General features: G+C 42.6%; 1 protein-coding gene across 1 annotated transcript in view; it reads right to left on the bottom strand.

Annotated features, from left to right (window-relative positions):
- Nucleotides 1–25306, bottom strand: part of RAP1A (RAP1A, member of RAS oncogene family) — a 93334-nt gene that overhangs the window by 42190 nt on the left and 25838 nt on the right. The window contains exon 2 of the mRNA XM_089668309.1: nt 19498–19557. The gene's annotated coding sequence lies outside the window, so the exon portion shown is untranslated. The remainder of the gene's footprint in view (nt 1–19497; nt 19558–25306) is intronic.

The raw sequence follows: 25306 nt of genomic DNA, 5'->3' as shown, positions 1-25306 counted from the left end.
GAGGCAGATGTTGTTAGGCAAAGACTAGTACGCAGTACACCAATTATGATGCTGGGCCTATAAAAGGTCCAGGCTTCACCAATCACAGTGGACATAACCTGGATCTGGATGTGTAGCACCTTGCAGCCAACGTTACAGATTGCACTTTGTGTCAGGGTGAACACAGAATCATAAGTAAAAATTACAGGCGGGCCATCTCACAGTGAAGTTGGGGTATGACCCCCGAGGTACACACTGAGGGTAACTGATCAGGACACTGCAAGCGCAAGGCAATGAGCAGTCAGATGATGAAGAATCAGATGAAAAAAAACTTCAATAGATTAAAAAAATAAGTTATTTCTCTGAAGGAGAAGTCATCAATAACCTAAAGAAACCAGCAAAAAAAACAGGAACATCATGGAGTTATATAGGTGCACTCTAGGAGGGGCCATAGCAAAAGTTTCTGCCAATCACCCAAAGGTAGCAGCATATATCCCATGGTTTATGAATAGCAGTCCTGTACAATTAAGTTAAGGATTTTACAGTTAAATAAAAAGGTAATAGGGATGTTCAATTCATATCACACGATGCCTGCAACTTGTAGCTCTGGGCACCGTGCAGGTAGTTTTTTTTTTTTTTTTTTTATCTTTAGCCCTGCTACAAGCAAGCAGTAGGGCTCATCTGTCAGGTGCAAGCATTTGGGCGGCAGCACTGCTGCCTGATTGCTTTCACACAGCCCACTATGATGCCCCCTGTCCACTGTCTCCCAGGCTCCGCTTGCCCATCCGCGGGCCCAGGACCAGTTCAGTAGGTGCAGGCAGGTATCCCCATTGACAGATTTGCCAGCAATAGAGGCCGGGAAAGAATGTAATGCAGTGCGATATACACTGCATTACATCCAGTGTAGTACAGGGGAGACAAGCAGGGTCTTTTTTATCAGGACAAGTAGATTGTCATGAGGGACAAGTAGATTGGGGCACCTTTGGTCTTTGGACAAGTAATTTTTTTAAAAATGTCCACACCCCTGGGTAAGTAAAAACTATTTCTTAATCAGTAATGGACATACTCTAAGTCTTCACCATGGGATGTCCCCCAGCAATACTTATAGTGGGAAAAATTATTTGATCTCCTGCAGATTTTGTAAGTTTGCCCACTTACAAAGAAATGAAGGGTCTAAAATGTTTATCAAAGGTGTACTTTAAATGATAGAGACAGAATATCAACCAAAAATCCAGAAAAGACACAATACAAATGTTATAAATTGAGTTGCAGTTCAGTGAGTAAAATAAGTATTTAATTTACTACCAACCACTCTTGCTCCCACAGACTGGCTATGTGCTCATGTTGTACACAGATTAGTCGTGTTAATTTAAGAAGGTACTCCTAATGACCCCTAGTTATGTGTATAAAAGACACCTGTCCACAGAATCTCTTTCTTCCATTCAAATGCCCATTCCATTGGGCAACACCAAAGAGCAGTCAAAGGACATCAGGGACAAGATTGTATACCTGCACAAGGCTGGAATGGGCTACAAGACGATCAGCAAGAAGCCTGGTGAGGACACAACTGTTGGAGCGATTATTCGCAAATGGAAGAAATACAAAATAACCATCAAATCGCCCTCGGTCTGGAGCTCCATGCAAGATTTAACCTCATGGGGTAAGGATGATCATGAGAAAAGTGAGAGATCAACCCAGAACTACACGCGTTTCGTCATCGACGTCTTCGCTCCGTGAGGACGTCGATGACGAAACGCGTAGGGCGGAGCTTGATCGATGTGACGTCATTACGTTTCCAATGAGCTACTGCGCATGTGCCGAGTAGCTGGGTCTGTTTTGCTGTGATTGCTGTTGATGCTGGTGTCGGCTGGGACACCCTTTGAGTTAAGTACAATGAGTACTAAATAAAGATGTTGTTTTAATAATACTGCACCATGAAGCTCTTCTGTTTCTTCCGAGTGTCTGGCATTTCCCTCTTTGGATACGTTTGAAGGTGGCTTTCTTGAGAAGTGGATTTCCTTGATGATAATTGATTTGAAAGTAAATTGCTCCATCTGAAATTGGTCTATGTGGATCTGGGCTCTGCAGAATACTATTCCTTGAAGATACATCTATGAATGACTTATCATTATTATTAATACTACTGTTCCCAGAGCAATACATGGTTTAAAAATATTTTTTTAGCTCTGGTGAGTTTAATTTTGGTGGTGGTATTGTCACTTTATATATATTTTTTGGTGCACGTTTTTTGTGTTATATTTTTTAAAGTGTGGACATTTTTTCATATATATATATATATGTATATTTTTTTGCACCATTTATATATTTGATTTATGGAGATAATTTTATATTTACTAGCGCAAAATTTTTTTTGTGTTATTTACTACACCTTATTGATTTATGGTGATTTTTTGCAGCTGGTATATTATAATAAGTGATTTATAGATATATATATATAGATATATTTTTTTCCTTTTCCATAGGCGCCATTATATATATATTTTTTCTATTACATGTATAGGCCCGTCTGAAGTTTGCTAATGAACATCTAAATGATTCAGAGAAGGACTGGGAGAAAGTGCTGTGGTTAGATGAGACCAAAATTGAGCTCTCTGGTGTTCACTCGACATGTTTGGAGGAAGAAAAATGCTGACTAGGACCCAAAGAACACCATACCTACAGTCAACCACAGCGGTGGAAGCATTATGCTGTGCAGCCATTTCTCTAATAAAAGGTACAAGTCGACTTTGCAACATTGAGGGGCCAATGGACGGGGCCATGTATTGTAAAATCTTGGATGAGAACCTTCGTCCCTCAACCAGAACACTGAAGATGGGTCATGGATGGGTTTTCCAGCAAGACAATTACCCAAAACATACTACCAAGGCAAGAAAGGAGTGGCTGATGAAGAAGCACCATTAAGGTCATGGAGTTACCTAGCTAGTCTCCAGACCTTAATCCTATAGAAAATGTATGGAGGGAGCTGAAACTTCGAGTTGCCAAGAGACAGCCAAGAAACCTTAAGGATTTAGGGAAGATCTGTAAAGAAAAGTGGACCAAAATAATACAGTGTGACAATCATAGGTGTATTTTAAATTATAGAGAGAATATCAACCTGAAATTCTGAAAAAAAAAACCCCACAAAGATACAAATGTCTATCTCACCAAGCTTCTTCTGATGGTCTTGTAGCGCATTCCAGCCTTGTGCAGGTCTACAATCGTGTCCTTGATGAACCTTGCAAGCTATTTGGTTATTGCCCATGGTGGTGAGGTTTGAATGGAGGAAAGATTCTGTGGACAGGTGTCTTTTGTAAACATAACGAGTTGTTAGGCGCACCTTCTTAAAACTGACAGGACTAATCTGTGTACCACATGAGCCCATAGCCAGTCTGTGGGAGGCAGAATTATTGTTGGTTGGTAGGGGATCAAATACCTATTTTACTCACTGACATGCAATTTATAACTATCATTTAAAATACACCTATGATAAAACTTCTAAACCCTTTATTTCTTTGCAAGTGGGCAAACACAAATGTATATATCCGTTTTTTGAGGATTGCTGGGAGGACACATTGGTTTCTGTGCCAAGTTGCAATGCTGTTCCAAGTAATTAATCTATGTCCCTGTTCTGCAGAATTATGCCTTTTTATGGGAATCTTTCTGAACTCCTTCTGTAACTTTGGATCCTTCTCTCTCTGCCATTTCTCCCTGACAAATAAGGAGAATTACACAGCCAGCAATAAACACCTTCACTCGCATGTTTATTCTGTTTTCTTTACTCATTATTTAACCATGTCATGTAGATTCTGTGTCCATTGCTTTCCTGAATATAACAGACAAATATTAAAATCAATCAGTGACTAGCTTGTTTCCTTCAGAAAATATTTCCAGAGTGCTAGAGATACCCACTCATTGCTAGGGTCCATGCACACTTCTGTGCTTAAACATTCGTATCCTGCATCTTTAACATGCAATTTAATCAGCTGCCTATGCACTGCAGTATGTTTTTCATGTGATTTCTGTATGTTTTGCAAGGGATGAGTATCTCCTGCATTGTGTGCAGTTATGTTCATTACAAACACATGCAACACCATTACTACAGGAGAGATGCTTACTTAAAACGTGTAATGCCTTACACCTGCGTTGGTCTCTGAACAATGATCCGCATCTAGCTTTTCAGAGAACTATGCAGGTGATGCCAACAAGCATTCAAGTACTGGTGATGCAAAGAAGCATTCAAATACTGGTGAAGCCACCTCCTGAATGTCTTTTTTTTTTACTTGTAAACTGAACAGGATTTTTGGAAAGAAACTCCATCACATTCCAGAAGCAAGGATTAAATTTTCATTAAGGCTAGAGGGTTGCAAAAGAGGCTGTACCAATTACTTCTCCTAGCTCCAGCAAAATTCCATGTATCTGCTTGACCTGTAGCTTATAGCATTACATTGTACATGATGATGTCAAGAGAACTGAAGTCAGGTAGGTAATGCAGCCTCTCTACACCAGTGTGCTCAACCTTTTGAAGAGCGAGGGCCACTTAAGTGATTTGGTAACTGGTATTGGACCACAATGAAATGAAATGGTTCAGAATTTCGAAATTCTTAATTTTAATAGCATAATGAACATTTTCCTCCTGCAGGATGAGGACAAGCTGGCTTTTAGCAGTTGCAGGAGGAAGCTGGAGAGGATTGGTTCCTATGTATGCTGCCTCTCACCCCTCCTGCCCAAGTATAAAACAGAATGTGAGAGGGAGGCCACATGGGCCCCCTGGAGCATGGGGTGAATCACATATACAGTTGTGGCCAAAATTATTCAACCCCCAATGCTGTAAAGGGGTTTAGGGACTATAGTGTACATTTGGAATTGTATTCAGAATCAAATCCTACAAGGACGTTGTAACTACCCAAATGCAACTAAAATGACATCAATTGTTTATGTAATACAGTAGTAAATGGTTCTTATGTGGTTTCTTCATTGCCACAATTATTCAACCCCTTAAAGACTACCACTCTGAAGAACAGAGGTTCATACAGGTGCTTTCCATCAGGTATTGAAAACACCTGTGGATGTCACCGAGCAGCAATCAAGCATAATAAGCACCAATTAGGCAGCTTTAAAATGACTGTGATACTCAGCTCCTTCTAGACATTTACTGGTGTGGTTACAAACATGGTGAAGGCAAGAGAATGGTCCAGGAAGACAAGAGAAGAGGTGATTTCTCTTCACAGGAAGGGCAATGGCTATAAGAAGATTGCAAAGATGTTAAACATACCAAGAGACACCTTAGGAAGCATCATTCGCAAATTCAAGGCAAAGGGCACTGTTGAAACGCTACCTGGTCGTGGCAGAAAGAAGATGCTGACTTCGACTGCTGTGCGCTACCTGAAGCGTAGAGTGGAGAGAAGTCCCCGTGTGACTGCTGAGGAACTGAGAAAAGATTTGTCAGATGTGGGTACAGAAGTTTCAGCCCAGACAATAAGACGCACACTGCGTAATGAAGGCCTCCGTGCCAGAACTCCCAGGCGTACCCCCTTGCTGTCTCCAAAGAATAAGAAGAGTCGACTGCAGTATGCCAAAAGCCATGTGGACAAACCACAAAAGTTGTGGGATAGTGTTCTGTGGACTGATGAAACAAAATTAGAACTGTTTGGGCCCATGGATCAACGCTATGTTTGGAGGAGGAAGAACAAGGCCTATGATGAAAAGAACACCTTGCCTACTGTGAAGCATGGTGGAGGGTCAATCATGCTTTGGGGCTGTTTTGCTTCTGCAGGTACAGGGAAGCTTCAGCGTGTGCAAGGTACCATGAATTCTCTTCAGTACCAGGAGATATTGGATGGAAACGTGATGCAGTCCGTCACACACCTGAGGCTTGGGAGACGTTGGACCTTTCAACAGGACAATGATCCCAAGCATACCTCCAAGTCCACTAGAGCATGGTTGCAGAGGAAAGGCTGGAACATTTTGGAGTGGCCATCGCAGTCACCAGACTTAAATCCGATTGAGAACCTCTGGTGGGACTTAAAGAAAGCAGTTGCAGTGCGCAAGCCTAAGAATGTGACTGAACTGGAGGCCTTTGCCCATGAAGAATGGGCGAAGATACCCGTAGATCGCTGCAAGACACTTGTGTCAAGCTATGCTTCACGTTTAAAAGCTGTTATAACTGTAAAAGGATGCTGTACTAAGTACTAAGATTGAATGTCACTTGGGGGTTGAATAAAACTGATAATGCTGTGAGCACAGAAAAGACATTTGTGGTTATTTCATTATAACTGTTATGTTATATTTGTCTGACCTACAAGTGCCTCTTTAATGTAAATGTAAGCAAGATGACTGAATGATCAAAAGCAATGTCAAACTGGCCAAAACACTCAATTTCAGTGGGGGTTGAATAATTTTGGCCACAACTGTACGACCTCGAAGCTACACCAACACTTGGGGGTGTGTGGTAAAACCATGTCTCGGCTATGGGGTTTTAGCACCCCCCAGGCCACAAATGTAAACAAGCCCTTACTGTCCTAAACCCCCATAAGGCTGCTTTCACACTGATGAGCTGCGGTGTACCCGCACCATAGGTGCAGTGCACTTATGGCTTTTCTGAGCGTTAGCTACGCTTTGCCATAGACTAATATTATATCTTGCGGTTATGTATCTGCTACATTCAGGAGTTCTGGTGCACTTTCAGAATGAACACCAAACCCGTGCTTCCCTGGTCTGAGGTCGAGGGCCACATCAGAGAACTCAGAGGGGCACAGGTTGAGCACCCCTGCTTTACACCCTAGACATTGCAAGCATTTAACCCTTGCAGTTTTTTCTTCGCCCAGAGTTAGACTTTAGTTATAAGTACATCGGCACCGGTAGTGTTCTCTAAGTCCCCCTACAAAGTCCCACACATACCTGTTGAGCCTGCAAGTGAAGTCCACCTAATGCAGATTCCTGTGATGATGTGGCAATGATGCTACACTTCTCATGAACTCAGAGCAGATCTGCCACTATCATGTAGATTATCGGAACAAAAGGTCCAAGCGCATAGGCCCAAATATGGGAGCCATTGTCCACTGCTGCTAGTGTCACACTGAAGGAAGTGATAAATGGCAAAGACCAGCGCTGAGGAGACTGTGGCTTTGAATCAGTTAAATCCTCACGTAGAGGTATGTCTTGACAGGCTGTCAAGATGGAATGCCCAGTCACCTGCATCCCCAGGCCGGGAAGGGATGAGCAGGCATTCCATCTTGACAACCTGGGTTTATCATTGCTCTGGGTGTTGTTTGGATACATCTCATGATTTTTTGCACAATAAAGCCATACCTCTACGTGCGGTTTTTACTGATTCAAAGCCACAGTCTCCTCAGAGCTGGTCTTTGGCATTTATCTATCATGTAGATTATACCTGCTTGCAATACAGTGGTATGAAAAAGAAATGTTGCAGAAACGTGGCTATCAGCATTCTCACTGCTAATTGACAAGCCTGCAGCTTGTCAATCAGCATCTGGCCACGCTAGTCCTGCTCACTGCTTTCTGGATTGACAGCACTGCCTGTCGCTGAAACCCTTCCACTGTGAACTGCAGTGTCTGGAAAGGGTGTGCATGTGAGATAAAAATGAAGGAAAGGAGGATATGGTTCAGTCAGGGAAGGGAAAGGTAGTTTTTGTTTTATGAGGCTTGTGCATTAATAGTAAATGGATTCAGTACTTGTTTAGACAGTCATACAGTCTTTAATAGTACTTTAAGTATACGATGAGTCTCACAGTAAACTAAAATAAACTCTTAAAACACCCAAACCCTCAACTTTATCATATCTCGGAGAACAAGTGGTTACTGTTTGAAAAGCATATTTTCCATGCCTTTGTACTCCTACATTGGATTTTTCCTCCCAGCAAGCTGTGCAAAGCTATTTATCTACTACTGTTTTAAGGAGAAAAGCAAAAAAGAATAAAATAAACAAAGCTTACATGTGTTTATGGAGACTGAAGGAAAGATAATATATATGTAAACCAGTAAATATTACTATTGAATAAATATAATCAAAGATATGAAGGTCACTCATACTATAAGAAAACATGAAAACAAGAAAACAAAGCCAGTCAGCTGGGGAGATGGGCACTGAAATGCAGCCTCTTTCAGCTAGGAGTGGCTAAATACTCACAGCTGGAAGCAAGTAGCTAGGTGGATTTTGCTGCTTATACCTTTAGAGTGAGCCCTGGTGGCCTGAGCAGCATAGCTTTCTAGAAAAGCAAAATGTAGAGAAAGCATGGAAGTAGAGGAGAGCACCGGTCAAGGGGACATCTGGATCAGGAATGAGGGCTGTGCAGCACCCATCTGTGAAGGCCACTTAAGTAGCCTATTGACTACCATGGTTATGTTAATGGAGTTTAAGGCAATAGAAGAACTGTGTACACATAGATGGGGAATACGTTTTTGGGAGCTGGAATCGGGTGATTTACATGACAGGTCTCAGGAAAGCAACATTATGACATTTGGCTTTTCAGTTGTGATGAACTGCAAGTCCATGCATAGCCCAAGAGCTGCTCTTTTATGGGGCTAAACATTATGCACAGCTCAGATGTCTTCCTGAGGTGTCTCTGTCTGGGCTCTCAGTTCTTTTAAGGCATGTTCTTTGTGTTGGTGCAACTTTGACTTATAACGGGTTAATGGTTACAGAATATCAAGGTACTTCTTTTTTTTCTACTTAAAGCAGAGTTGGTAATTGCTGAAACCCATATGTATTTTTGGCCTTCTGTGACTCAGATTTTCCTTTACTTGTTGTCCTGCATACAGAACAGGAAGTGAAAGGGAGGGGCTATATACTCTTAAACAATTGTCATTTCAAAGTGATGAATGGATTTCTATTACTGCTCAGGTGACAGCTCAATATTTTGAATTTTCCTTTACTTTCTGCACTGGTAATAGAGAGGATACGTTTACCCAACAGGGACAAAGACAGCAATGAAAAACCTGACAGAGGTTCCATATCTTAGAGTCCAGTAAAGAACACAAAGTATTCATTGACCCTGGGTTATTGGCTCGTATCTTCAGGTGATCGGACACTGGTAAGGTTTCGAGGACATACCCACTGGGCACCGTCCCTTTGACTCTACCACACTCCTTAAATTTTGTAGCAAGCAATGCAGAGTACCTAAGAAATAGAAGGGAGGGTGCTGTACTGTTCTCCAAGATATGGATTATACAAGTAAAAAAACTCTTAATCGTACAGTACAGGATACAGGCAAAGTATTCATAGACCCTGGGATGTACCCAAGCAGTGAATAAGAAGGGAGGGCAACAACTAGGCAAACAGAATTGTGCCAAACGGTCCAACAAGAGTCAAAAAGACAAAACTTACGAATGACACTGCTAGAACCCTCCATCTGAAATCTGCCTCTGCAGAAGACTGGACATCTACCTGGTGGAACTTTGAACAAGAATGAACAGAGGACCAGGCAGCAGCCTTAAACAGCTGGGCTACAGTGGCTTGGTGTCTAAATGCCTAGGAAACTCCCACTGATCTGGTGGAGTGGGTGCATAAAAGCGCAGTTGTTTTTCAGAGCATAAGCGCTAGCGATTAGATATCTTATCCATCTGACGATGGTGGCTTTGGAAGGAGGGAGTCCCTTGCAAGGTCCTGAGGACAGAACAGATAGGGAATCCATCTGATTGAAGCTGTAGCTTTGAGATAAACTTAAATGGCTCTATTTCCAGGCAACAAGAGATTTTGAAGCATGGTATAAAGGATGGTAGGCCTATGTCATCATTGAGATGGAAGATTGATATCACCTTGGGAGGAAAAGGCTGTTCTTGGATGTATAAAAAGCCCTGTCTTTGAGAAGTATGAGGAATGGCTATGTACAAGACAGCGACCAATTCAGACAAGTCTGAGACATGTGATAGCAACCAAAAAAAGCTACTTTGCAAGAGGTCATCTAGGGGAATATTCCTGATGGGTTTAAAGGGTGCTTTCTGCAGGGCAGAGAGAACCAAGTTAAGAACTCAAGGAAGCACCGGGTACTTCAATGGAGTTTAATGCAAGATATGCCTTGAAGAAAAGTTTCTACAAGGGAAATAGCAGCCAGAGATCTTTGAAAAAGAATAGGCAAGGCAAAAATCTGTTCTTTCATAATGCTTAAGGTCAACTTCTGGTCAAGACCTAAATGTAGGAAGGCCATAATAGAAGGCACATTGGGATTAGATACCTGTGTTCACATCAGGAAAAAATGGATTACCAGGTACAATAGTAGACCTTCCTGGAAGTGGCATTTCTTGCTTTCAAGATAAGACAAACTCAGGGACAGCTGCATCTTTTAAGAATTGGGCTTTAACTGCCATGTAGTTAATGCTAAAGACTGAGAAGCAGGATAAAAAAAAAAAAAAGAGCCCTGAGACAGCAGACCTGGCCTGCTGGGAAGAGGCCAGGAATAGTCTGCTAGACATCTGGGTATGTGTATGCCAGGTTGTTCTAAGCCAGACTAGTGCAATGAGAGTCACAGTTTTCCTCTCTTGCTCTATCTTTTTCAGCAAGAGAGACAAAATTTGCACTGAAGGGAAGGCATAGATTAGCCTGAACTGAGACCAGGGAATTATCGAGGCATCCGAAGCCAGCGCCAGAGGTTCCTCGGTCCTGACTAAAAACAGAGGTAGTTTGTTGTTGAATCTGGATGTCTATATCTGGGGTTCCCCACTTGTGATATATCAAACTGAAGATGCCTAGGTGACCGGTCCATTCCCCTTAATCCAGACAGTACCCTGTAAGAGAGTCCGCTTTACACGTGTAAAATATCATTTTAGGCCTGAAGATTACATAAACCCCTCAGGTTCACAACAGATGCAGTCCAGTACATTTTTTCTGCATCAAAAATGCATGCAGTGTGTTCCATGTATTCCAATGACCCTGGTGCACACCAGTGCAGTCAGATCCAGTCAGTTTCGGATACAGAACAAAAAAAAAAAAAAAAAACATGCTGCATGTTTTTTTCTGTACAGAACTATACTGGAACACACCAAAGCACATAAAAAACCCCGCAACGGAACAGGAGTGAGGTGTGAACTGTAAGCAAAAACATATCTGGAACGCATCCAGGGTGCGTTCGTTTTTGTGGTGTAAACTATGTGCTTGGGTGTAACTTTTTTTGGGAGCCCCTCACATACATGAGACTCCCCGTGTTATCTTGAAACCCACTAATACAGTGGCAGGGCAAAAGATCAGTTCAGGTGGCAGGCAAAACATGATCCATTAACAGTCCGAGGTCAGTTCAGGTGGAAGGCAGAAACATGGTTGATAGTTTAGGCAGCAAGTAGATGCATAGTCAATAAACAGTCCAGAGTCAATTCAGACAGCAGGCAGAGGCATGGTCATACAGGGAAATAGCAGATAGCGGACACTGGAAAAATATCTTCACATATACTTTACTAATAGTGTAGTTAAGTATGATAGATCAGGAAGCTCTCTCCAATAAAAAGGTCTGGCTGGGAGGGACCCATCGGGTGTCACAGCGAATTCTGTTACTGAAACATACACAGCATATTTTGGGGGGGTTTGCAGCCTGTTTAGGTTGGAGGGAGGATTATCGGGGAAAGGTTTTTCATGAAGCCTGCTCACTGAATTAGAGCAAATTTGTTCAGGGGCATGACCACCTGGATAGAGAAAGGCTGTAATAATGTCCTCTTGATATTCCAGGTAGAATTGGTGCACTTACAAAAGATGACATATAAACTGTATAGGCCTAACTAAAAAAAGTAGATGGACACCTTATTATACCAATAAATTGATCTCCTGACTGCAAGTAGGGCTGTAGCATTTGGTCATTCATATCCACCCACCCCATGAACTGGTTAAAGTCGTGTATGCACTTGAGTTTTTGGGGACCTTGTCTTGTTTCACCGAGGTGTAATCGTGGATTGAGGAAAGGATATAGGTGTATCTTATCTCTACACTTTAGGGCTAGTATTTCTTCAATCTTTGTAGGAGGCCCCTGCTGTTCCACAGGCCACAGTTTGATGGAGACAGAGATGGCAGAATAGCGGGAGATTTGTGTAAAAATTTGTAACCACTATTCGAGAAGAGTTACCATCTGTATGTAGATAAACTATTTTGCCACTGGCTCCACATAGGTAGGGCATCCAGGGGAATCTAGCCAAATGTCCTTTCCCTCATAAATTTTGACAATATATGTATATCCTGTGGCCCTGTCGCATACCTTGTAGAACTTTATCCTATATTTGGCACGTTTACTAGGGATATACTGTTTAATGCCCAGCCTTCCAGTGAAATGGACGAGGGACTCATCCACACAATTTTTGTCAATAGAAAAATAAATCAGAAAAAGTACTGAAAAAAAGATTGAGTGGCCGAATTTTGAACAGCTTGTTGTAATTAGGATGATTTCAAGGAGGGCACTGGGCATTATTAATGAAGTGTAAAAACCTCATGGTCATCTCATAGTGTATTCTGGGCATATATTAAGAATAGATTGGCATGTGATGTACGGGGTGGGTGGACCAGTAGGCATGGAGTTCATTTTTTTTTTTTTGTCAGCCCCATATGCTATGTAAGTCCAAGAAAAACTTTAAATTCCTCCAAAAGGCTTCCACGCAAATGGATAGGCATACGATTAATTGGGATTGTTGGCAATGTATTGGTTGGCATAAAGGTTACGCTGCTTCACAATGAAATTCAACAAATCATCAGTAAAAAAAATAAATGAAAAAAATTAAATTGGTGTAACATTTTCCATTAACATTATCTGAGGGCCAGGCTGCACTGTAAAAGGTAGGATTGTAGGTTCTGCCGAATTAGAGGGGATCCATATGGGATTTAAAAGCAAGTCTGGGAGGCTAGTATGGGCCCTACTTTGTGGTGGACGTGACACCCAGCTATTAGTACCTGGCCTATCATCTGGGAGTGCTGCATTGCTTGTGCTCGCCACTGCACCAGAATTTAAAGTGCTTCTTGTGGCAGCCTTCTCCTCCTCAGATACCCGAATCACTTTGTTGGGACTCTCTGCTCTTCAGAATCGGATACTGAACCACTGCTATCAACTGGCTCATACTCAGAATCTGAGTCTGACAGCAAGAGTTCCCCCACTGCTCTCATCTGTCATTCTCAGTATCTGGAATGCCTCCTTGCTGGGGTATTTTTTAGACATGGTGTTTGGATGTCGATGGGGCACTGGTGGTATTGCAACGAATGTTGGTGAGGCACTGGCTGGGTGATCAGTGTGTGAAAGCAGTGAAAATGCTTCAAAACTCACTGAACCCTCGCTGACAACACAGATCGGCTTCTCCGACTCACTTGTGGGCTCTGTGTCAGGAGAAATAGTCAATCAAGTGACAGCCTGCAATGTTTACAGTACATGATGGATGTGATTGGACACTACCATCATGTGATCAGAAGGGTCAATCACAGAGTCCATCTGCTGACCCAGGAGATAAAAAGCATCACCAGAGTGCCACGCCCGTGCCCAGATTCTGAGAGAATATACAGGCACAGCCACTCAGAACGGCGCTTGTCCCACCCGGCCGTCTATGTGCTTTGGCCAAGTGGGAAGCAGTTAATCTACACTCTGTACCCCATATAATGACAAAATGAAAATCAAATTTTAGAAATGTCTGTGAGTGTATTTAAAAATAAAAAAGGAAATATCACATTTACCCTTTACTCAGTACTTTGTTGAAGTACCTTGGGCAGCAATTCCAGCCTCAAGGTTTTTTAGGGTATGACCCAACAAGCTTTGCACATCTGGATTGGGGAATTTTCTGCCATTCTTCTAGCAAAGCTCTCAAGCTCAGTCAGGTTGATGGGGACCATCAGTGGACAGCCATCTACAGATGTTCAATAGGATTCAAGTCAGGTCTCTGGATGGGGCATTCTAGGACATTCACAGAGTTGTCCCTAAGCCACTCCTGTATTGTATTGGCTGTGTGCTTAGGATCGTTGTCATGATGGAAGGTGAACCTTTGGCCTGGCCTGAGGTCCTAAGAGCTGTCGAACAGGTTTTCATTGAGGATCTCTGTACTTTGCTCTATTTTAGCTTTCCCTCAACCCTAACCAGTCTCCCAGTCCCTGCTTTTGAACACCCCCCCACCCCAAGAGCATGATGCTGCCACCACCATGCTTCACTGTTAGGATGGTATTGGGCAGATAATGTGCTGTGCCTGGTTTCCTCCAGATATAACTTTTAGAACTGATGCCAAACAGTTCAATCTTGGTTTGAACAGACCAGAGAATCTAGTTCCTCACAGTCAAGAGTCCATCAGGCAAACTCCAAGCAGGCTTTCATGTGTTTTTCACTGAGGTGGAGGGCTGCAGTGATGGTTATCCTACTGAAACTTTTTTCCCAACTCCACACAGGATCTCTGAAGCTCAGAGTGACCATGGAGTTCTTGTTCCCCTGTTAGTAAGGCCCTTCTCTCCCTTGAAGCCTTCCCAAAATCTGTGTCTTGCAACAATCCTGACTCTGAGCTCTGCGGGCAGTTCATTTGACCTTATGGCTTTTACTCTGATACAGTATGCATTGTCAGCTGTGAGCCCTTTTATAGAGAGGAGTGTGCCTTTCCAAATCCTGTCCAATCTATTTATTTTACCACAGGTGGACTCCAATTAAAGTGTAAAAACATTTCAGCAAGATAAAGAGAAATGGGAGGCACCTGAGCTAAATTTCAAATTGTTGTTGTAAAATATCTGAATACTTATTCCAATGTGATATTTAAATTTTTCATAGATTTCCAACCATTTCTAAAATTCTGCTTTCACTTTGTCATTATAGTGTACTGAATGTAGATTAATGAGAAAATAATGAATTTAAACTGTAGTATCAGGCTGCAACATAACAAAATGGAAAAGTGAATGGGGTCTGAAAAGTTTATGAATGCGCTGTACGTTTGTTAGAATCTTGTTCCCTAATCCTGTAAGATCAGAACTGCTTTTTCAGGTTTCATTCATAATAGCAGCAAGGACTGCCGTTCCTCTAAAAAGCAATCTATGCTCGGATTGCTTATCAGAGGCATTCGACGGGCAGCGAAGAGGGAATATGTCTTTTCCTCCGCCTGTTTTAACCCTCTAAATGCAGCATCAATGTGCTACAACCGCATGAAATGCATGCGATCGCAGAACAACCCCATTAACCTGGGGGCATACTACCAGCTGCAGCTACAGCATGTGTACAACCTTAGTTGCTGCCTCTGCAGCTAAAGGGGGAGCAATTGGAGGTGGTAAAAAAATGGCTCAACTGTATGGTTTTATTGTTCCCCAGCCTCATGTGTGAACAAGCCTTTGGTTAACATCTGTGAATTTGTGTGTAGGGCAGCCCAATCATTTCAATGGACTGCCCTACTGGCAGAAACGCAGGGAAAGATGTTCCTGACCCTTTTAAAATTGCACTGCACCAAAAATGTACCATGTTTGCCGATGCATGGGGGTACCATTAAGGTACCCCTGTGCGTCTTTTAAAGAGCAGTGCATTTTGTCTGCGTGTCAGGAATGCGTCCAATTCTGCACACATTCCCCAGCATGCAGTCATGTGAACCAAGCCTTAGAGACTGGGGTGCCTGGAGACTGAAAATACTTTTCAAGGGTTCCATGACAGGAAAAAGTTACTTGCCGCTTTCCTGAAAGACTCCTGGAAAAGGCATTACCGTAAGTGTAACTTTGCTTTTTCCCCCTCCCCATCTTTCAGGACAGCACATTGAGAGGATACACGAGGATCACCGCATGTAGAACCTTGCGTCTGAAGGCCTGCTCCTCTACTGAGACCAGGTCAAGTCTATAATGCTTAACGAAGGTGTTGTAATTGTACCAGGTAGCAGCCCTACAAATCTGTCCTGGGGTTGCACCAGCCAGCTCAGCGTACGTGGCCCCCATGGCCCAGGTGGAGTGTGCCATGATGCCCTCCGGGATTTACAGACCCTCGGTCAGATACGCCGGTCTAATTGGCAGTCTTAGCCACCTCGCTAAAGTGCTCCTAGAGGCTTTACAACCCTTGCTTGCTCCTCAAAATGATAAGAAAAGGGAATCTTACTTTGTGACCCGTTTAGTCCTATCTAAATAAAGGAGAACACATCTTCTAACATCCAACGTGTGAAATTTCCTGGTCACACGAGGGGTTAGAACAAAATGAAGGTACAAGTAATTTCTTGGCCTCGATGAAATCTCAAGGCTATTTTGGGTAAGAAGGCCAGGTCCGTCCTAAACGTTACCCTATCTGCAAAAATCTGGAGGAAGGGGGCCATGATTGATCGGGCTTCCAACTCACTTTTCTCGCTGTAGTAACCGTTACCAGGAATACTGTCTTGAGGGTCAGGGTTTTGAGGGAACTTGAATCCAAAGGTTCAAACGGGGGGCCTGTCAGCACATTTTTCAGGTTCCACTTTGGAAAGGGCCTCTTACTGGTCTCTCTCTGGTCAAGGACTTAAAGAATCTAGCCACTAGCCCCTCCCTGACTAAGGGAGTGTAATGCCTATGAAATGTTTTGGCCTTGGACCCTTTGTTTCTTGGGGAACTTTACAATAAAGCACCGTTGCCCATATGCCAGAAGCACGAGAAATTACTCTGTCATTTCTCTAGGCTAAAGAAACAGTCACAAGACAGACTGCTTAAAGCAGATAAGAAGTGTTTGAGAGATTGAACTTGTTTGTGACCTGAAGAAATGTTACATTAGACTGCTTAAATTAGATAAGAACTTGTTTGTGTATTTAAAAATGTTTACTTGTTTGAGAAGTTAGAAATCCTTAAATTAAGAGTAGATAAGTTGTTTGTGTAGAAAGAGACGTTTCATTAGGATTGGGAGTACCAGATAAGAATTTGTTTGTCCAGTAAAGATACTGGGTGCGACTCTTACCTCAGGGGACCTTTCTGCTAACGCCTCATGAGATAGGTGTGGCGCCCGCCCATTTTGGAAAAGTTGCCAGAAGAGCTTAATGGGGTATATAACAAGAGAATTGGACACAGTGAGACTAGAAGCCCTCCCATGCGAAAGGGGACGCTCTGACGCTGGGACTCCTGCCAAGGCTACATGGGTTCATCGGTCAAACGTGTTTCAAGGCTTCTCCACGATTCCCTGTGCATCATGGTTCCGATGGGATCTCTTCCTTCCTGTCTTCCCATAGCTTCGGTAATGTATTAATTCTATGCTGTGACGCTGTCAAAAGATGGGCTTATTTCATGCTGTAATGCTCACATTACTATTGGTGTGCGTTATGTAGATTGTGATGACTAAGATATATCCTCCTGTAAGTTGTGTTTTAATAAAAGTAGAGGTTTTGACAGTGCAAGAATACTGCAGTTGGATTCTGTTATTTCTTGGGGTGCTGAGTGGATGCTGTATGATGTGCCAGGGCAGCTGTACACTTGGCAGCGGGTCTCCCACATGCTTAGAATAATGGTGTAAGTGCTGGTTAATTGTACCTGTGTGGTGTTTGTGACTCGCTCTTGTAACTGTGTGGTGTTTGTGACTTGCTCTTGGTGTTTGTATCCAGCCTTGCATTACAGGGAGACTCCAGGAATACGCAAAGAGCCGATACTTGGCCTTTCAGCGTACTCACCGCTAGCCCCTTGTCGGCCCCCACCTGCAAAAATTCCAGGACTGAAACGAACTTATATGTTTCCAAGGAAATCTGAGCACAACTTCTGTTAAAAAGCTTCTAGATATTAAAGTAGATAAAACAGGTCTCTTCTTTTCTACTATTTAGGAGATTGGTTACTACCCTAGCTGAAAACCCTTTGCGCCTCAGCAGCTGTTCCTCAGAAACCAGGGCGCTAGGTTCCATCTGTCTACCTGGGGACATAGGACCGGACCCTGAGACAGCAAGTCCTCTCAGCACGGCAACATCCAAAGAGGGTAGACAGCCAGGGCCACCAGGGTTGAAAACCAAGCTAGTCTGGGCCAGTGCGGGTCTATCAGGATCAGGGGAGTTCACTCGGATCTGAATTTCCTCAGAACTGCTGGCAATAAGGAGACTAGGGGGAAGGGAGAACACAGGAAAAAGTCCAAGCGCTGCGCTAGTGCATCCACTGCCAACACCCTATCCCATCGGTTTAGAGGGAAGAAAAACGGAACTATGGTATGTTGGCCCGACGCAATAAGGTCTATGGATGGAGACCCCCACTCCCTTATGATGGCTTGGTAGATCTCCCAACTAAGCACCATTCTGATTCCCTCAGCTGTCTCCTGCTGAGAAAGTCTGCCACCTGGTTTAGATCCCCCTTCAGGTGGACGGCAGATAAGGAGGCTACATTGGTCTCGGCCAAGGTGAGCAGCTCCGAGGCCAGGGACCACAGAGTCTTGCTTCGAGTCCCTCCCTGTCTTTGACATACGCCATGACGGAATTGTTGTCCGAGAGGATACGTACATGCTGGCCCCGTAGCTGCTCCCGGAAGGCTACAAGGGCCCGCGATACCGCTTTGAGTTCTTTCCAGTTCGAGGATCTGTTCTCCTCTGGTAGCCAAGAACCCTGCGCCACGGACCCTTCTAGATGCGCTCCCCAAACCCTGGCACTCGTGTCCGTTGCAACTTCCCTGGAGATGGGTAAAGCCCATAACAGCCCCTGGGCCAAATTGGCTGACCTCCTCCACCACCAGAGGGTCCTCTTCATCTGGAGGGGGGTACCTGTATAAAGACTCCTGCCGGCAACAGTAGACATCCAGAGTGAACAGCTGGAGGCAAACCTGCCCATTGTACCGCCGGGATGGAAGAGTTTTCTGAAGGGTGGAATCCAGTTTGTTGCCCAGGTACACCATCCTTTGGGCTGGGACCAAATTCGACTTGTATAAGTTTATTAGTCAGCTTAAATTCTCCAGGTGTCTCACCACTAAGGTTATGTCCCTCGACAGCCGTTACCAAGTCTGCAAACAGGAGCTTGTCCAGATAAGCCACCAGACCTGGATAACGACCCTCTGCTCTCCAACTCCTGCAGAGAAGAGAGCAGGGCAGAGGCCTTCTCTACACATCTTGAGAACTCCGTCACTAACAACCTCTGTGGCGGCGGTCTCAGAAGTTCCAGGCGGTACCCCCCTCCTGCTGTGCAGAGCAATACAAAGCAGCCTGTTCGTGCTGACAAGAGTGATCTGTGTTGTTTACACACAGACCTCTCCCCTGTCACTGTTCCTCGGCAATCGACAGCTGTAGCTGTCAATGGCGGCGCGCGCACCCCCATTGACGTATAAATATGTGATTTTGCGCAGCCCTGCAGCAGTAGCTCTGCTATAGGGCGGCGGGGAAGCAGTTAAACACAAAGCTGAAGATTAACCCCTTTGGTTCCAGAGTGAGCATGACAAGGATACATTATTATTACTATAATAATACAGGATTTATATAGCGCCAACAGTTTGCTCAGTTCTTTACAATATAAAAGGGAGACAATACAGCAACGATACAGTTCAATACAGCAGGGTTTGGAGGACCCTGCTCCTTGGAGCTTAAAATGTAAGAGATACATTGCTGCATATACAGATTTTTTTCTTGTGGGTTTAGTGACACTTTAAATTTCCAGCCATAAAGTAGGTTGTCTAGTTTTGTACAAAACACATACCTGATATCCTCAGCATGTAAACAGCATTCACCCAATATCAGAATAAAGATTATATCAGACCTGCAAAAACAAATATAATTAAGTTTACTTAGCAAATAAAAATACAGCTTGTTAATTTACTATGAAAGGAGCCATACTTAAATAGAAAAGTGCAGAACATAGACTAGTTACTGCTTGATTAGCAACAGAATTCCACCTAACCATTTCAATATTATTAGGCATAACAAAACACCTTTCAAACTGGAATACAAATTTACGCAACCACTATAAGCAAGCTTTTGCACTAACAACTACACATAATAGGAAATTTTTAAATTTTGTTTGTTGACATAAGTAAAACACATTTGTATCCACAAAATGAAAAACAAAACATTTGGTATGTTAACCACTTGACCTCCAGAAGATTTACCCCCTTTTTACATAAACAAAAAAGACCAACAATTTTGAAGAAAAAAAAAAGATTTTCGGCTATAAAACATATCCAATAAAACAATTTTAAAAATTTGGTCCACGAAATCTGATGAAAGTGCATTTCAGGTTTAGACTTGTAGAACGTGAGGCCTGAGGGGGAAAAAAAAAAAAAACTTTTTTCTATCCTCAGAAGTCAAAGGACTACCCTGCAGGAGCACAAGTTTTTTTGCTGGATGAGGAGAATATTCTTTCCACCCATGATTTAATTGATGTACTTGTCTAAGAAAGAACCAAACAAGCACTCTCCCTTGAAAGGCATCCTCTCAAGGTACCTCTTGCACAAGAATTCCGCCAACCAATATTTGAGCCAAAACATTCTTCTCATATGGAGATGAGACTCATTTCTGGTCTTGAGGAGCCAGGATCACCAACAGGGAACCCAAAAAGAAGAAAGGGACTGCTCTGTGCAAAACCACTGCACAGAGCAGGTAAGTATAACATGTTTGTTTTTTTAAATTACAGCCCTTAGATTCACTTTAAGGCTTGTTGGGAGTGATAGAAGTTACACAAGAAAGGACACTGCAGCATTTTTTTTTTTTGCCAGCAAGCAATTGCCAGAAGGTAGCTGCATATAACCCATGGGTAAAACCAAGATCCTGTGTCCTGTACTGTACGAATAAGAAATTTGGCATTTACTTTAAAGTACATAGCAACTACTTTCTACAGTATTCATTGGATTTAAAGTTAAAAGCAAAAAGGTGTGTCTCACATTTGCAAGAACACTCTATACAAAAAAGGTAGGAGCTGTTTTTCTATAGTATGTTAATAGTAATTCTTTTCCTTTCAAGTTAGTCATACAACACACTTGCAATGTTCATTATAAAAAGAGTTCCAAAGACTTCCCTTACATAAAAAAACAGATAAAAGGAAATTGTATTCAGTGATTTATCTGCGACACTGCCTTAAACACCCATTTTTCCCTTACAATTAAAGAGATGGTTAAGGACATACATTAGCACGTATATGCTATTTAATGGGTTAGTCCAAGCAATTCTGATATTTTAGTTTTCAGAAGATGATAGATAGCAGCAGCAGATAATTTGCTTATCCTTCAAATATCTGTTTTTCAAAACATGCAAAATACAGGTTCTATAAGACAATGTAATGTACAGCGCTGAGCGAACTATTGGCGCTTTATAAATACTGTATAATAATAATAATAATGTACTGTACATCTAAAGTAGTTGTAAACCTCAGACATGAAAAATGAACAAAGCACATTCCCGTATAGTATGTACTAGCCTAAATCCAAAGCAGCAAGTCTGGTTCTTACCTGATCTCTGATAGAACTTTAAGTCAACACCTCAGCCTCCCAGGAAGGGAGCCCCCCCTCCAGCACACAGCAGATGGCTCTCAGCCTCGGTTCTGTATTTTTCTTTGAGCCTGTTGCGGGGGTTCCGTTCAATCAGCTAGCAGATTTTTTGAAGCAGCGTAGTCATGTGCCGGTTCACATATATGCGGATTGGATGTGGTTTGAACCAATTCCAATCCGCATGACACGTGAAATAACATTGCTGCCTATGGTGCCTGTTCACATATGTCTCGTGCACTGGCAGTGCGGACTGAAAAAGAATCCTGTACAATTTGAGCAATGTACTCTGATTCAGGTGCGGATTACAAACCATTGACATCTATGAGAACAGTTTCTAAACCGCACATGTGGGAACAGGATAAAATCCTGACCTGAAACTGTCCTGAACCTGATCTGAACCGCTGAACTACTGTTTCAACTAGCTGAGAAACCTGAGCTTCAATACACAGGGCACATGTGTGAATCAGCTCTTAGGTCCACTTCACACGGGCGGACCGATTGGGTCCACCTGCAGGTTTTTTAGGCAGACCAGATCGGACCATGCATTATCCTCGATGGAGCAGAGGATGTAAATGGACATGTGTCTATTTACACCTTCCGACATCCAATCCACTAAAAATAGACAAATTCCTCATTTGTCTAGCGGATAGGATAGCAGTCGGGTGTAAACGAACAGGTAATCTGTTTACATCCGACCGATCACAGAGGGGAGTGGATTGTGTCAGTGTCTGCTCTGCACAAGCGTAGCAGATACAGAAAAACCATCAGTCAGCTCAGCAGAGATCAGAGGACACATTCCCTGCTGTGCAGGCGGACACAGAGGCAACAGCTGGAGCCATTGGCTCCCGCAGCTGCCGATCAAATCCTGTACAGCTCAAAGCAACAAAAAATGGTTAAAACACAGGTTCAGCGCTAGGAAATGTAGAAAACAACTGGATTTTATGTGCCATGTACACACAACAGGTGTGCATGTGAGCTGGTGAGATGTGCGTGTGAGCTGGGGTGAACAAGCACTTACTCTCACACGTTATGTGCTTTTTAACCAGTTGCTGACCGCAGATAGCCGAATGACGGCTACACTGTGGCCGGCCAGTTCTGGGAGGGCATCATATGACGTCCTCCCGGAAACACACTCTACTGCGCGCCCCCGGTGGAGCGCTCCCGGTAATCTCCGTGACTGTTGTGTCCTATGGAAGTGATTAAGGATTGGTAATCCTTGCAATATAATTGCAATATAGTAAATTTTTTATTGTGAGTTTAACCACTTCAATGCCAGGCACTTTTACCCCCTTCCTGCCCAGGCCGGTTTTCTACTTTCAGCGCTGGTGCACATTGAATGACAACTATGTGGTCACGCAACAGACTAAACTTTTACCATTTTTTTTTCACACAAATAGAGCTTTCTTTTGGTGGTATTTAACCCCTTGACACCAACATCACACAAATGCGGCCTCACATAACTGGGCTTTTTTCTGTGGGGCCACATATTTGCGTACCTGTCTTTGTGCTGGGAGTGCACCACATAGCGCGCTCACAGCACAAAGACACTGAGAGCCCCAGGTCCATTCTAACGATCGGGACCCAGGACTCCCTATCCCGGGTCACATGATCCCTGTGATAGCCACTGATTGGCTATCACAGTGATCAGTCACTGTGAAGTCCGCCACCATTGTTTTTTTTCCTCTCTGAATGGAGGAATCTCTCTCCTTGCAGAGAGAAAAAAAAAACCTGTTAAAAAAAAAAAAGATAAGATAAATACTAAAAAATAAGATAAAAAATAGCTAGATCAATGTTTGATCGAATTCAGTGCCAGTGTTAGGGTCAAAGGTCAGGGTTTATTTTAATATTTTTTTAACCATTTGCCTTGTTGAGGATTTACCCCCCTTCCTGACCAGGCCATTTTTTGTGTTGCGGCTCTGTGTTACTTTTACTGACAATTGCACGGTCATGCAATGCTGCACCCAAATAACATTTATGTCCTTTTTTCCCCCACAAATTGAGCTTTCATTCGGTGGAATTTGATCACTTGTGCGGTTTTTAATTTTTGCGCCATTAAACAAAAAACATTTTTGAAAAAAAAAACACACTTTTTTACCTTTTAATTTTTACTAGTAATGGCAGCAATCAGCAACTTATAGTGGGTCTGCAGCAGACATTCTGACACTGGAGGGAACTGACTTGGTGTCACCGACATCCCCAGTGACACCAATACAGTGAAAAGTGCTAAAAAAAGAAAAAAAGGCACTGGCACTGTACTAATGGCACTGGGCAGGAAGGGGCTACCATGAGGGGCGATCAAAGAGTTAACTGTGCTGGGAGTGTCAGTGTGCTTCACTGTAATCACACTGCTTTGGATGGCTGTGCTTTGCACAGCCATCCAAAGCAGTGTGCTTGAGCTGACAGGGAGGAGAAACAAAATAGTTCTCCCCGTCGGAGATCATCAGAAATCACCGGCAGGGACCCGGTGATTGACAGCTGCAGCGGCGAATGGCGGTGCGGGTAGGGCTTGCGTGCGCCCCCTACCCGGAAATTCAAAATCACGTATATATACACACATGTGATTTTGCGCACCCGTGCCGCCCGGTAGCAATATTTCTGCTATAGGGCAGTCGAGAAGTGGTTAATTGGTATCAGTGTCAGTTAGTGTCAGCGCGGTGTAGGTAAAAAAAAAAAAAAAAAATGCACACTATTGTTTCTGGGCTGTAGTAGAGGTACAAACAAATAACATGCACATATATGGTATCGTTGCAATCTTCAAGAACTGGAAAATTTATTTTGGGTTCTTCTTTGGTGGTAGGTTATGGTAGTAACAAGAAACACACAGCTAAATAGAAAAAAAATGTTTTTTTTTTTACCATTTTGGGCCAGTTTTTAAAAAATAAAAAAAATCAGGAGATATCCATTACCATTTACCACCAAACGAAAGCCCAATTTGTCCTGGAAAAAAACAAGGTATAATTCACCTGGATGTACAAAGTAGTTGTGGTGGTATGTACAGTTTTACTAACATATATCAAAGTTGTAAAATTGTACTTAGGCTTTAAGATTTGTTTTACCCTTAGGCGTGAAGGGGTTAATCACCACTGATTTTTATTTTTGTTTTTTGATAAATAAGACTGAAAATTTTGAAAGAAAAAAAAATTTTCTTTAAAACTTTGCAAATAAATAACTTTTCTTTAAAAATTTAGGTCAACATGTATTCTGCTACATTTTTTGGGTGAAAATAACCAAAATAAGTGTATATTATTTAGTCTGCAGGAAAGTTAGAGTTCACAAACTGTGGGATATATCTGAAAAAAATATCTGTCCTAATGTACGGACTAGGGATGCACCAAAATATCGGAATCCAAAAATAGTGTTATCGGCATTTTGGAGTGATTTTTTTCATAGGTCATGTGACCAAAAAAACTGCATCAAAACTCAACACGTGTGCGTTTTTGTTGGGTTTTATATGCATTTCAGGTCTGGCTCACAACAATGCAGTTTGCATTTTGTCCACTTTGCAGTGTGGTTTGCATTAACATATTTGAAAGGATTTTTTTGGCTAACTTACTGGGCAGATCAAAATGCATCAAAAACACAACGCGTGCGTTTTGTCACATTTTTTATGCATTTCGCATTTTTTACATTTTTTTGGCAAACTTGTTGCTGGGCAGATTAACAACACAAAACACATCAAGAACGCAACACATGTGCATGTTTTTATGCATTTTAAGCCTGGTTCACACCAATGTAGTTTGCGTTTTGCAGTGCAGTTTGCATTTTTGCATGCACATTTTGACTTACTTTTTGATGCGTTTCACATTTTTTTAATTTGTTTTTGGTCATAACTCAAAAACGCATCAAAAAAGTGGCAAAAGCATGAAAACTCATAAAAAAAAAATTGCATTACATGCGGTCTCTGCAGTGTCTCCACTGAAGTCTATTGAACCAAAAACACATTTTGCATTTAAGAAAGTCCCTGGCCCTTTCCAAAAATGCAGCAGCTCAAAAAAATCAGATGTGAAAGTGTCCCATAGGAAACCA

The sequence above is a fragment of the Staurois parvus genome, unplaced genomic scaffold (genome assembly GCF_062004578.1).
Source record: "Staurois parvus isolate SC_StPar_1 unplaced genomic scaffold, SC_StPar_1.0 ptg000056l, whole genome shotgun sequence".
In the NCBI taxonomy this organism is placed as follows: Eukaryota; Metazoa; Chordata; class Amphibia; order Anura; family Ranidae; genus Staurois; species Staurois parvus.
The sequence above is the reverse complement of the archived record's forward strand: the minus strand, read 5'-3'. Positions and strand labels throughout refer to the sequence as shown.